We start from the raw sequence: 14,218 nt of genomic DNA on the forward strand, positions 1-14,218 counted from the left end.
TATCGCCGCCTATCATCGAGGTACAAGTCTATAGGGGGTTTCCTGTCCTTCCATTCACTGCGGCCAAAAGCTTCTATATAACGCAACTGAAAAGGTCAACAATCCAGATGTGTATATGAAGTATTGAACCATAGAGCCTTAATGATTCATGAGTAAAATACTAGTACAATGTAGTTGTGCTGTATTAGCTTGATAGTTGGTATTGGTGCAACCCTTCATATTAGTGGTGATTTTTTTTGTTAATCAACCAATATTTCATTATAGTGCCACGCATCCATAAATTAACAACCATTCATGAAATATCGAGTACAATATTTATGAATGATGCCCAGCCGATATTGACTGATGAGATACTAATGAAGTTATAAATAATATATACAACATCTGAAAATGTCAACTAAGCACAGATTACATTGTAAAATTGTTACAACTAGCTCCAGAAAAAAACCGTATTGCACGTTATCACAAACCGGTACTAAATCTTCATGTCCACGCCCATGTCTTATCATGAAGTAGATAGTTTTAGACAGTAAAATTGAAGTGAATGTTCTTGCGATAAAACAATATTAAGGGATTTCACTACACCTTTTTGAACAATTTTGATGTCATTGTATACAGGCAAGTTACCACAGAAATGAAAACAACTTTCTTTATGCATGTATCTAGAGATAAGGGGCATTGTCTCTTCTCTAAAGGTAGATTACTATAACGAAAAAGGAATTTATAACATCAAAAGGAGACAACCGAGTCTACATTTCACGAGGTAGTTCCGATAGTGACGTGGTACAGATTAGTATAATGTTTCGTAATTCCGTACAGATATGACGTAGTATAATGTTTCGTAATTCTGTACAGATATGACGTAGTATAATGTTTCGTAATTCTGTACAGATATGACGTAGTATAACGTTCCGTAATTCCGTACATATTTGACGTAGTATAATGTTCCGTAATTCCGTACAGATATGACGTAGTATAATGTTCCGTAATTCCCGTCTTTCTTATATCTTCTGTATGTATCAGTACTGGAGTTGCTTTGAGAAAGCCTAAAATAGGATGTCTCAACAATTATAAAGTGTACTGAAATGCGTTTACAAGGTGAAATATATAGCTAATAATACAAATAATATGCAAGTAGAATTTCAATATCAATGTAGGGTTCTAAAATTATATTTCCTCCGAGATTTTTCTTTATTTCAGAGTACAATTCATACAAAAATAGATCTAAAATATAACACAAGTCACTATGGACATAGCCTGTATAACACAATTTTTAAAATATTAGAAGTCCTCTTAATGACTGTTAACTTGTATTCGAATATACGAACACTGATAAAGCACCATGAAGTTACAATACGTTTCATGGATGATTACATCCTCGATACTCCAGGGGTAACTATCACTGTCGTAATATTCACCCCTGGACTATGTCATAGCAAATGTGTAGGATCTGTTTTCGACAACAGATGAGAGTTTAGTACATCAAATAACGGTATATTGTGGCTGAGTGTATAGCTTTGAAATGGGTCGTCGCTATCTACATAATCTTCAAACTTTGTAGGCCTGTGATTGGTCATGGTTTTTTCCTCCTGAAATGTTTTCAGTATGAAAAAATCCAGGAGTGGATATTAATTATGACGTGGTTGTAGCCACTGGAATATCGAGGATGTGCAGTATGAAAAAATACTTGGGCATATTGTTATTGAGACAACTAAACAACTGTTTGTTAAATAGCTTTGCTTCAGCAGCAATATGAACATAATTATATTGTCAGTGACTTCTGTTAGAAGAAGTTGAAATGATGCCATAAACAGAAATGAAGAAGAAATCTCTTTTGACTCACTGTTTCAACTTCTTAGTAATTACGAATTATAGCATGATAATCATAATCATTATCATAATTGAACTAAACTGCCATCACACACGAGTGTATCAAATGTTGAAAGAAGCCATTAAAACATACATAAGTTTTCAGCTAATTAAGCTAGGTATTAACGGAGGACCTGAACATTATCCTCTCCCCGTACGGTCGAGGTGCCGTGACCTATAGGGACGCTCACAAAGTCCACAATGGCTACAAAAACGTCGACCCGTGGTAATATTTGACAGGGGTAAAGCAATACTCCCCGAGGTCCTTTAGTCGATTTAAACCGGGTATTTGTAAATACGCCTAGACATAACGGCCGTGATTTCAAGCGTGTAGGAAATCATTAACTAGTGTATCGATACCACCAAGGTCAACCGACGATCGTCCGGGTCAAGGTATACCTATTGGATATCGATCTGACTGATCAGGACATGAAGGTCAAGTCAGCGTCAAATGTCGTCAGTGTGACGGCAATATTAATTAGTAGGGAGGGCAATATAAGTATTGTTTTCACATCATTATATTGCTAGGCGATCATTAAGAACACAATGCAATAACATAACACTGTACAATTTACTGAAACATTATCTTAATTAATAATTAAGTAAAGTCCATCGTACCATCGCGTACCCTGGTACATTATCTTTATGGAGTGATTAAGCAGTGTCCGTTTTGGGACACTTTCTACATGACTAGTTGACTACCGTACCACAAGCATTACCTCTGCATGACTCTATTAAAAAAATACATATAATCATTACTGGCTTTCGATGTGAAATATAGGAGGAAACGTGTTTCGTGTATGTCGTATCTGTATGACAGACTGGACGTTCTGAATTCTTTCTAAATGAAAAAACATACCAGTATACAATTCACTACTAATTCATTTATTCTAAATTATACTATAAGTGCCAAATTGTATAGCGTTTCTTTATTTTTTATTTTTATACAAATAACTCAGTAATTAATGAATAAACTGTATCCTACATCATTCACTACTAATAGATGCGATTTGAGCTCACACGACCAATGTTACTTGACGTTGAGAACATCGTATTTCATGACTGATGTGTTCTTTTGATCTATATTTATTTTTACATTGTATATCAGTCTAATAGGAATAAAGCAATCTGTATTGATTGTCTATTTTACACCTATAATGATCAATAATAAAAATCGAAGCAGAGATGTAGAATCGCATCGAAGTAACATACGGAAACTTCCGTACGTTTTGTCAAGAAGTAAAGATGACGAAAGGAAATGTTGAAGTTGAACTTTGGAATTTAATGATGATACGTTTGACTTGACGGAGGGCTATTCTGGAATGTCCAGAATGTACACCCGATGTGTTCCGTACAAAGTCGGAGACCTAACTGACTTACAAATAAAATATTTCATGCTTAAATAATGTACATACAATAAAATTACAGAATTATGATTGACAGATATCGCTCATTGGCAGATTAATCAGCCGTGGTCAGTGTCCTTTAGGCAATTAGGATGGCCGTGACATTAATCCGGTTACGTAATAGAATGGAACTTCAAATCTTTCAGAAAAGGTATCAAAGTAAATTGCCAGAGGATATACACAGTTATCACACATATGGGGTTTTATCTCAAATGTCACAAACGTAAATATGATCAAGAATATAACCTTAGGAATGTCAAATTACACACAATAGTATTAACTGATAATTGATGTTAAAATTTAGCAACTATTAACGCAAGTTCAAAGCACTTTAAAATTTATCACAAAATTCTTTGTGATAACTTCCTTCCGCTCCGGGAAAGACGCGTCCCGCGTCTTAATTAAACTGTCCTCTGTTTTGATGGAGTCTATTCGCTCGGTTTTCATAGGAAATGTGTGGTCGCTGGCGTCGTGAATTATTTTGTGGTTGGTTTCGTGGTCCGGGAAAAGTATTCGGTCTGGTAGTATTTGGAGCGCTGTAGTAACTAAGTTGTTTTTGGAGGCTTGTGATTATGTTTTGTTTCTGTTTTAATTCCTCGTCCTTCTCCGAAATTTTGAACTTTAAATTCGCAATCTGTCGTTGTGTCTGTTCTTTTTGTTTCGCGGTTGTTTGTAATGTACTGATTGTTTCGTCTTTGCTTTTCATAATTTCCTTTCTGTTGTCCAATGCTTTTTCTAGTTCCTTAATTTGAGACACATAATTGGTTATATTCACATTTTTGGCGCGTGCACATTCCTCTTCTAGAATTTCGTTTGATCTTTGTAATTTTGCACACTTTTCTGATATTTTGGAGATGGTAAATTTTGGTACGAACAAGTTTTGACTGTAATGAAATTAACTGGTTGTTGTAGTCAGAGTCTTTCTGGAAATCGTTTTGAAGTTCACTATTTTCAATGTCACTGAATGGAAAAATACACAATACCTTTTTGGTTTCTCGGAATTTCCTGAGACGTTCAGAATCTCGCCGCCGTTTAGATGTTGACTTGGCCTTTTTCTTTGGTGCAGTGCGAATAACGGACTTACTGTCCGAAGAGTTTTTTCGGGACAGGAACAGGATGGATAGGCAGTTGTCGCTGACTGGTCCAGGGATAATATCCTGTTGTACCAACATTTGTAGTACAATGTCCGGTTCGATTAAAACACATTCTCGAAAAGTGGCCAATGTTTCCACAACGGAAACAGTAACATCCGTTTGCTGGACAACACATCGGATGGTTTGGGGCGAAGTGGCCTCCACATCTATAGCATAATGCCATCCTGAATGGTTAAAGTCAAAACGTTACCCTGGTTAACTCCAAAGTATGGCGAACACAGTCTTGGTTAAAATCCAGTCCGTGTGATTCCGAATAGAGTTGGTCCTTCTTTGAGTCACTCGCAGGAAATACTTGCTTGGCAGTTGAGGTTTCGGGAAAGCGTACCCAGCGTAGAAGTGGGTACTACCAGGATTATCTCCACCAATTAACATACGGAAACTTCCGTATGTTTTGTCAAGAAGTAAAGATGACGAAAGGAAATGTTGAAGTTGAACTTTGGAATTTAATGATGATACGTTTGACTTGACGGAGGGCTATTCTGGAATGTCCAGAATGTACACCCGATGTGTTCCGTACAAAGTCGGAGACCTAACTGACTTACAAATAAAATATTTCATGCTTAAATAATGTACATACAATAAAATTACAGAATTATGATTGACAGATATCGCTCATTGGCAGATTAATCAGCCGTGGTCAGTGTCCTTTAGGCAATTAGGATGGCCGTGACATTAATCCGGTTACGTAATAGAATGGAACTTCAAATCTTTCAGAAAAGGTATCAAAGTAAATTGCCAGAGGATATACACAGTTATCACACATATGGGGTTTTATCTCAAATGTCACAAACGTAAATATGATCAAGAATATAACCTTAGGAATGTCAAATTACACACAATAGTATTAACTGATAATTGATGTTAAAATTTAGCAACTATTAACGCAAGTTCAAAGCACTTTAAAATTTATCACAAAATTCTTTGTGATAGAAGCAAGCACGTGTGTACGTAACATCAAAGAACAGAAAATCCAAGGTTCTGAACTCCATTAAACGGCTAAAAACAATAAAATCAATATATACCTTACTCATTTATATCATACTTGACATTATATGTTTGACGAGTAATTGGGTTTTCAGTTCCTCGTCATAACTTGATTCATTCTTTCTTGATATCATATTGAATAATAGCAAGATGTCTCCAATGCTGCAACAACGTCTGTTGTAGTGTAGATATTTGTCGGGCTGTTGTCGTCCATGATGGGGTCTGTGTTTCCTATAAAAATAGAAGAGAAGCAGAATTGACTTTGATAATGAAAGAAAATGATATTTTCTAAAAGAATTACATTTGATATTTTCGTTTGAAAATAAACAAGATGGCATGCGGTTTATTAGAGTCCTAGCCTTTTTGTTTAGCGAAAATGACTGACATACGTGTTTTATATAGACGAGTAGTCGTCACTAAGGTGTTTTTTTGTATTTAAAGTCTGATCATCTGTCTTTCGTCATTGCAAAAGTCATAATGATCTTTTAGAACATTGATAAGGTTTCTCTATCTATCTGCATTAATAACACAATGCACAAACAAGAACGTTTGTCAGATAATCTAATGAAATGAATTGAAATATGTTGTAATTGTGTGTATATATATATAGAGAGAGAGAATAACATTAAACAGTATCAAGCAGATAGGCCATACATCGTAACAACATTGATGAAACAACTCATTATGTCACGATGTATAATTAATTAAACGTGCCTTAACGTGATAAATTGGATACTACATATAATTACACCACATTTCTCTGACATTAAATGGTCAAGCTGAAAACGATATTAGCTACGTTAAGCAATAACTGTATTGGAATATTGGAGACTAAATTCTGTTTGTGATAAATAAAATGGTAGCCCAAATGCTGCGTCAAAGGGGCTGTAATACTTCTTTACGTTTTGTACTAGAAGTGACGGATTCGACTGGCTGTCACGTCACATTCTATCAAACTACGAAACAAATGATTGGCCTTCGTGGTAGAGTTTTAACAATAGACAATAAACAACATCTGTCAAAGTCTGAAGAATTCGATCTGAAATATTAGCTGGTTCGACAATGTGATTCTTTAGTTTAAATGTCTAGCCTGAGACAGATAAGATACTGCTCAGGTTACCCGCGGATATCAATTCTTATTCTCATATGATACAAGGTACTTCACACCGACTCGCTGTTCTTGTCGTTAGTTATCGTGAAACATTTGAAGCTATCCTAGGCAGATAACGCAGTATTTGATAATTGGGAGGAACTTATGTTTGGGGTATTTTTGTTATACTGAGATGATTCAATTTTGCTGAATTCTAATTACTGGTCAAGAATTACTTATTGACAAGTACCAATTCACGGCATCGCATGTGTATTCGTGGAAACCTTAATGGTAGCGTCTTAAAAATTATATCCGAAGATAAATTCATTCATGAAAATTGTAATTGACCATTTGATAGCGAAAATGATTACCAATAAAAGTATGTGTGGAGAATTGGTCGTTTGCCAGTTGTCCTCTAAACACAAAAGAGTTTTACACTACGAAAGCATTTTTTCGCTGATTCGAGCAGTGGTCAGATTTGTTTTCATATAAATCTTGTGAAATAAACATCACCATAGTATAAACTACGTGAATCAACTCAGACATTAATTACAAAGCCGTGGTCGACGTCGTTATTGTAGAGCAATGCTTATTAATTCATGTTTTGTGTAATAGTAACGTGTGTCATTTCCCTGTGAGATCATTGAGGTAAACTATTCATCTATTTCCTCGATGTTATCAGAGTAACTTAATGAACATAGCTTAAAACATTGTCCTTTTACATGTAAAATCTATTAGCTCGCCGTTTGTTTTACTCATTTGACTCCACAGCTCATTGTACTATATATGGCCTGTTTGACCTTAGGCCATGTCACAGTTTTACTGTTAATCAATCTACAAATACACTTGGTATATGATCATGTAGCAGTATATACATATAAATTTCTGGTCAATATTTGTGCAGCGAGTTTAACAATGTTGACATGAGTGTTAAAAGCGTGTATTTCCTTCCCCGGTAAACATTAGAACTGACCTGACCGTTAATCAAACGATCGCTCAATACACTCTTCTATAATGCTTTCTTTACTTTCAAACAATCGATAAATAAAAGCATCCTGCCATTACCGCAAATCATTGCTTGTTCTTTTACAGTCAATTTCCACCCATTTCCGCTTTTTTCCGAAACTTTCTGCCAATTCATAGAATAGTTTACGATCATTTTTACCTTGGTTCTCTCTATTTAAAGAAGTCTTACACATATCTGCAAAGGGTAAGGCAAACTGCTTAAAGTAGTTACTTTAATGTATCCGATAAACCCTGCCAGAAATACGCTGATTTGGTCACTGATTTCCATTTTTTTCTGTTTTTAACTTTTAACGTATTTTCTAATTATTGTGATGGGTTTTTGTAGTGATCCTGCTCGAGACCGAAACACATATAGACAACAAAGCATTGCTGTTTATTCCAATGACATTTCCTCGACAATCAACAATATAAGTATGATATTGGATTCAATCAATAAAATGCAATTCATAAACACATTAATCTTTGCTCTAGTTTTGTATCGTTGGCCCTAAAGGTTAGTCCTCTTTGTATTTCTAGATTTCTGTTTGACTCTCTGGGCCGCAAAGTGATGCTTTGTCGTTGTAGCATGCAATGCAGCAGCGTAATATCTCAGTGCTGGTGTGGACATAAATATCCCAGTCATCAGACGTCTACAAATCTCTACGGAGTATCTCCCCATACACAACTCGTTAACGTCCTAGGTATAAATTGCATTGTTGTTCTGTTGATATTGATGTCAGCAAGGCTGTACAGGTTACGGTTGATGGGTATTTTAATTAGAAACATGAATAATTGCACGCTTTTGCGCGCACACAAGCCTGTGTGTATTATGACTTTTTCTTTGAAAATACCATACATGTACTCAGTGGTCATGAGTCATTTTAATGCAACTTTATCACAGCTTTGCGGTTTCACACAGTATGGTAAAATATCATATTTTACATTGTTTATTACAGTGGTTATATTGTCTATAAACCTTATAAAGTAACCAACATTATAATAGCGATAGTTATATCAATACAAACAGTAATTGAGTAGAGTTTAATCTTACCCATTCTATGTCCGTTCTAAGTTCGAACGTTCAACTGTAGATTTTAATGGTAACAAAAATCGATTCGTTTTCATGAGAATGGGAGACAAACACAAATACATAATAAAAGATGTGTATGTCAGCAGTAGCTAATCGCAGAAATAATATTCATTGACATTGTTAGAATAAAACCTAATGGTAAGCTACATAAGAATTATATAAGAATGAATTGATTGTTCTGATATACATGTACCTGGCATTACTTAGTAATGATTGCATATCATTAGCACCGAATTATATTATTGTCGACATTTTACTTGATCCAGCCATAATTGTTTTCCATTCAGATAACAGCGAAATTCAATTAGATATGACATCCTCCCTGTTTATACATATATACGATGTGAAGTTTGCTATGTCAACGAATAAGACCTTGGTTGTTTGCACCATCAGACTGTATAGAATGACTATGTTTACGTTCATTGCCCAAGCGAAGTCAAGCCTTGCATAGTGAAAACAGCGTCGGTATTACAATGTACGTGTGCCATTAATATCTTAAAACGGAAATAAGTGTTTTAATAATAGATACATTCTTCGAAACAAACGAAATGGGAACGTCTTTTTAAGGTGTTTGTGCTTGTCTTATTCTCTTTGCACAGAAGATGTAAACAATGCAGCGTCGGTGTTCTTTAAAGTAAGATACCCAACGAGTTCCATATGGGTCGATGTCACGATCACATTAGTTTTAATGGAAAATAGGCTGTGGCATGCTGGGGTGGTATGTTCTGTCATTGTCCATGGAGGTCGGTATTGGATGTTGCCGTTTGGTTAGTTATAATACTTTGCAGTGGCATAAGAAATAAATCCATGTGAATGTTATTTTCTTTCATACGTATATACATTGGAGTACCAATATCCGGTATTACGCCTGACGATGCTGGAGGTTTTCTGACCGTTCATATTTGATAACGGATTGTTCTTTATTGATCAACTTATGTCTGGGTCTTTGTCATCAAATATTGACGTGAATATATATTTCCATTAACTGGAATTAGAAATCATGGATATGTGACGTCATGCATACCGGAAGTGGACTGTTGGTTGCTACCTTTTGTAATCCCCCTGTGCATGTTCCAAGCTATTGACATTTCTTTGTACCAGCAACATTTTTTTTTTTGTTTGCTTTACAGGCATTTTCAACATCGGTCAATGATGATTATTTGAATTAAAGTATTGATTAATTCAATGTACGAAGCATGTGTTGCTATGGTGACAAACACCCGGGACAAACCATACGCGTGCCCTAATCCGCGTTCAATATGTACATATATATGTAATTTGCATCGAAACAAAAGGAAATGTTTGTTATATTGAATAAAATTTCGAAATGTATATGCTTACGGTGCAGCAAAGACAAAAAATCCAATAATTTCGTATATATAGATGTAGCTTGTAGATTTTGTCATCTCCTACAAACCAATAACTTTACATTTTATGTTATTTATTTTCTACCATTCGAAAGATGAATCACATCTCTAGTGAACGCACAAACTATCCACATGGTATGACCAAGGTCGTGATAAAACCTTCAAGGTTGCAACTATCAAATAAAAAAAAGTATTCCAAATGCAGTTCTTTATAAGAAAGACAACAATCAAAGACCGGTTGTCTCTCGTTGACACGTTGGGTCTATATACAATAATGTTTTTAATACAATAATGTTTTTAATATAGTCTAGCACAAAACACGACAGTCACTGTGAATTAGAATAAAGACTGAAGAGTTCTGTTTACTTAAATATCAGCCTTCCTTACATTAAAAGTCCAATCTGCATAACTTATAAAGTTAGACCCAATGACACTGGTATATTTGCAATTGTGCTTGAAAAAAATGCACTTGAGGGCACATACAATGTACAACATCAAATAGGCCTTGATGTCCCTAAACCTATAATAACGTTCAATTGCATCTGAAATGAACATTTCTAATATCATATACATTGCTAAGTGAAACTTAAATCTTACACGTTTGAAATGCATATTTCAAATCATGCTAGTTTTTTTTACAATAAGATTTAATGTTCATATCTACGATACGTTACAGAATAAGGGTTAACAGCGCAAAGCATATTTTGTAATTGGACATGTATAGTTTGTGTAAAGCACATATTCACACATTTAAGCACTAAGTTTTAGCAACTATACGATGTAGTACCCTAAAACTATAGGGTTGGCTTATAAACGCTTTGTTGTTATCATCTGAGCTCCTTTGTTTCATGAAGTCACTGCATCACTTGTTTCCGATTACAAACATCAACATACACAAACAGATGAAATACATGTAATTATCAAATCATTCCATTTTGTTAAGCTATATATCATCGATTCTTTTTTTTATAATAAAGCTGTGGTATTTATGTGTTTTAGTAGACATAAAAGTTATTCATTTTCCTAGACACTTAGTTATTCATTTTCCCATCCATATAGCAAGATCTTGTACTTGTATACGCATGCCATAATATGAAAGACTTAAACTAATTCATACATTTCTATAGTGGAAACTTTCGATGTTTTACAATGAATATGATCGAGTGAAATACCGTTGAAATGTTTCCAAATGGGAGCAAAGTTAACTTCAGTGATTCACTGGCTTAGTTTTGAGGGAACAGTATACTTCTATAGTAATAGACGTCATGGTACATTGTTCAATAACCGAATAGATAGTACAATATACATGTATGTAGTTTTGAAAGTCTTGGTTAGTTGTAAAACAGAGCAGCCCATGGTAATAACAGGATTGAATAAACATCTCTCTATACAAGATATACATGCATGTACGTCAACGCCGTGATATCGGCAAATTATCGTTTGGTTTTCTTTGGAGAAATAGACCAAGAAATTATGATTAAATGCATAATAATGGTTGTAATTATCGATTTAATACATGGAGAATTTTGGTCTGTTTTGACAGCAGTGAATGCCAGCAAACAAATAAAGCCCTCAAAGACTTACACATGTACAGCTGTATACATGTTTTTCTGTCAGTGTTTAAATGACGCATTGATTTACTGTATAGAAACAGGTCATGGTGTAATAACGCGATGTACATAATGTATAATTGTGTGTATTATTTATCAATACTTTATAATGTCTCTTTTAGTACACGTCAAGTTGATATGTGCATATCACAACTGAGTAGTCAGCCCCTATATTCCTTTGTAGCAATATGCATTACGTGAAGTTCAAGATGCTCCACCGCTGAAAAATGGTATTTTTACACCATCAAAAACATATATATATAGAATGAAGTAATGATTGCGCCTGCACCAAAGGCAAAATAAATTATCTTATATTATTTTTTCGTTAATTAGGCATATATATTCACGATTAAAGACCAATTATTGTTCAAATGATGATTATCATTTATGCTCTGTCGGCGGTAGAGCGTCTTTAACCAATGACACCCTCCAATCTGTTCTAGTGGTAAGTATCCAGGAGTTGCCTCCCTTCCAAAAAAATAAATGCCATTTGAATTTGCTCATTATTAAGTCCTAACTCACCGTTGGTGTTATCGAATTGTGTATTGATTTTTCATTTCAAAGGCCCATTACCTTTCCAAAACGGCTTTTAATTTTTTAAATGGGAATGTAACACGAGATCGATAATTTTGTAGTGTCGCAAAAGTTATTAACTTACCGTTAATACTACATTTATCATCACCTTCTGAACAATTTAATAAAAAAATAAATAAAATATTAATGTTCATAACTTATGTTTTTCGCCGTCGTCCTAAATACCGCGCGGTACTTGACTATCACTGCGCCAGACGGCAAAACAGCGAATTGACTCTCCACTGTTTTCATTTATTACGCAGGAAATGGTGTTGTAACCTCATCTTAGGTCATCGGTATATATATTCAAATGTTATTAATGTTTTTTAAGAAACCTTTATTTGTTGCTCCGGAAATGTAGTGGGCCTTAAAATATCTTCACCAAGCTTTTATATTTCATTGTTTAGTTTTTAATTGATTGAAAAAATAACGTCAAAAATGGTCAGAAATATTTTAATTAGGGGAGGCAACTCCGTAATTATTGGGTATAAGTCGAAAATCTGAGTTCTAAAGATGTGGATCACCTACATGCAGTTATCGTTATGTTTTAGCGGTTGCTACTGATTATTACACTAAAAATTGGTAATTGCAATGAAACTAGTGACAGAAAGTGTCAGACTTAAGTATTTTTCCTTAAGTATCCTCCTTCAAGTCCAGAATAGTTTTTAATTACTTCTTGGGATAATTCTTGAAATTATTTTGGTCTTTAAGATAAAGTTTAACAGTTCTGCGAAAGAGAAATGGTTGTTTATAGGATTTTCTGATGACATACACAGTTTCCTTTCCTATACATATATTAGCGCATAAAACTTATTTAGCTAACACACAAAAAACATGTACCTGTTTCATTTATCTATACTGTATTGCATATAGTAATTAAATAATCGAGAAGAAGATAGTATTTAGCATATATTGAGTAGCATAAACATTTTTAAAGCAATGTGTGATTAACATTGTTTGTGTCTACGTTCTGGACACAGGGACTGGTCACCTATGATCAATATGTTCAAAAAATGTAAAATGTATATTGATCACAGGTGACCAGTCCCAGTACCAATTATACTTTGCTTTAATATTTATGCTGCTAAATATATGCTTAATACTATCATCTTCTTTATTTTATATTTACTATATGCAATACAGTATAGATATATGAAACAGGTCCATGTTTTGTATGTTAACTAAATAATGAATAAAATGTATATCACAAGTCGATGTTACCAGTGTTAAGTCAGACTGACTTCCACAAGTGAAAGTGTTAGTACATGTTATGGTGACATGTTAAGCCGGTACCGTGATATGGGGACGGAGGGTCGCTTCACCTCACTTAATTTTTCATGTTACAAATTTCTCTGGGTCATGCAAATGGCCAGAGAAACAATGGTCCAGTTTATGTACCTCGGACCGGAATGTAGCATGGAGGCTTTAATGGGGAGCGACACGCGGGATCTACGACTGGCATGAATCAATCGGAATGTTCGATCGGTCATTTGTCCTCTCATAAATACATCTAAAACATTCATTTTACAACCTTTCAAACTTTAGTTTAAACATGTTTTATCGACATATTAGCGACATGATCGGACACAAGTTAATTCTAACTTACAAACGCCCTCTCCATTACAATTTACAACACAGATAATATATATATACATCATAAGGTAGCTTTATATTACACATATTATATCATAATTATTTTCTCAAAGGGGAACAGATAAGAGAGAAGAAAGAGATAGATGGATAAAGAGGGAGGAAGAAGAGTGGATATAACATCAATAGATCACATGTTACTTACCATCATTGGGACATGTTTTATAACCAGTATAATTACAAAGAAACTTCTGTTTTTATAACCTTTGTTCTCTATAGATCACCAAACTCGTAATGTAAAGAAGGTAAACGTATGTGATCTCTCGTTTTGGTTTGCTTTTATTTTTCTGAATAAGGCGTCCCCATCAATAATTATCAACAATGCGATTGAAGGACGGCCATGTGTAATTTCTCTTGAATGTTAACAGTTGAGCAAAGCCTTACACATGGGTCATGAAATATAAATGGTATTGTATAGAA

The 14,218-nt window shown here is 34.5% G+C and overlaps 1 protein-coding gene and 1 long non-coding RNA gene across 12 annotated transcripts in view; one reads left to right on the forward strand and one right to left on the reverse strand.

The window, feature by feature from the left end:
• The window catches only part of LOC138318683 (inversin-like), a 69,036-nt gene that overhangs the window by 5,455 nt on the left and 49,363 nt on the right, over positions 1-14,218 (forward strand). The gene's annotated exons all lie outside the window — the stretch shown is intronic.
• The window catches only part of LOC138318685 (uncharacterized), a 57,715-nt gene continuing 46,627 nt past the window's right edge, over positions 3,131-14,218 (reverse strand). Inside the window, exon 4 of the long non-coding RNA XR_011207906.1 lies at positions 3,131-5,644. This is a non-coding gene — a long non-coding RNA (uncharacterized lncRNA). The remainder of the gene's footprint in view (positions 5,645-14,218) is intronic.

Source organism: Argopecten irradians, chromosome 3 (genome assembly GCF_041381155.1).
Source record: "Argopecten irradians isolate NY chromosome 3, Ai_NY, whole genome shotgun sequence".
NCBI lineage: Eukaryota > Metazoa > Mollusca > Bivalvia > Pectinida > Pectinidae > Argopecten > Argopecten irradians.